Consider the following 1139-nt stretch of genomic DNA (forward strand, 5'->3'; position numbering starts at 1 on the left):
AATAAGCAATTTCACTATGCTTAAAGGTTGTTTGGTCAAAAAGGTTGACCATACTTATTCAGTAACCTCAGGGAGTTCTAGTAAGGCGTTGGAGATCCCCCAAAAACCTCCAAATCTATACGGGAACAAGTTTAACAAAAAAAAATTAAAATCAAAGAAAACACAAAAAAAATATATAATTCTGAATTTCGAGAGTGGATGAATCATCACGAAACTTCTAGTGACACTTCTTCCAATTCATCCACCACTCCTTCTGAAACTCCTTCCACCAATCCGGACTCTCCACAAACTCTAGCTGATAATAATCCATTCGCAATGGCTCGCAATGATGAAATCCAACCAAGAACTCTCAATGACTACCTCCATCCTACTTGCACTTCCACGCCTTCATGTATTATCTTCCCTCCTAATATGCCCGCATTATAGTTTAAACCTGGCATGATTCAACTCTTTCCCACATTTCATGGAATGGAAAACGAAAGCCCATACGTGCATACCAGAGAATTCGAGGAGGTAGTAGCGACGTTCTATAACCAAGCCGAAAATGTCGATTATGTGCGACTGAAGTTCTTCCCTTTCTCCTTGAAGGACAAAGCCAAAAGTTGGTTATACTCTTTGAGACCCAGGTCTATTGGAACATGGGAGGAGATGACCAAATCTTTTTTTCTGAAACACTTCCCCAGCAATAAGACCAACAGTCTAAAATGACAGATTTCCACATTTTCCCAAAAGGACAATGAAACTTTCTATCAAGTCTGGGAAAGATTCAAAGATCTGTTAAATCAGTGTCTGCACCATGGCTATGATAACTGGCGTTTGGTCAGTTACTTCTATGAAGGCCTCACAAGTCGTGAGCGCCAGTTTGTAGAAATGCTATGCAATGGTGAATTCCTCGGAAAAGAACCAGACGATGCTCTTGAATATCTCGAAGAAATCACGAAAAAGTCTCACACCTGGACTAGTCCAAGTGCTACTGATAGCACCAACTGACACAAACCATCTAGGATCTATCAACTTCGAGAAGAGGATAGTGTTAAGGCCCAACTCGAGGCTTTGAAAAAGCAATTTGAGGTCTTAATGACGAAAAATGGCCAAAAACTGCACATGATTGCTCAAGCGGAACCGCAAGAACCTTGCTT

At 40.8% G+C, this 1139-nt stretch overlaps 1 non-coding gene across 1 annotated transcript; it reads right to left on the reverse strand.

Annotated features, from left to right (window-relative positions):
- Window positions 1-696: 696 nt before the first annotated feature.
- On the reverse strand, window positions 697-803 carry LOC133798996 (small nucleolar RNA R71). Its single transcript, XR_009876206.1, has one exon. It is a non-coding gene; the product is annotated as a small nucleolar RNA R71 (small nucleolar RNA).
- Between the last annotated feature and the right edge of the window lie 336 nt (window positions 804-1139).

The sequence above is a fragment of the Humulus lupulus genome, chromosome 8 (assembly GCF_963169125.1).
Source record: "Humulus lupulus chromosome 8, drHumLupu1.1, whole genome shotgun sequence".
Classification (NCBI taxonomy): Eukaryota; Viridiplantae; Streptophyta; class Magnoliopsida; order Rosales; family Cannabaceae; genus Humulus; species Humulus lupulus.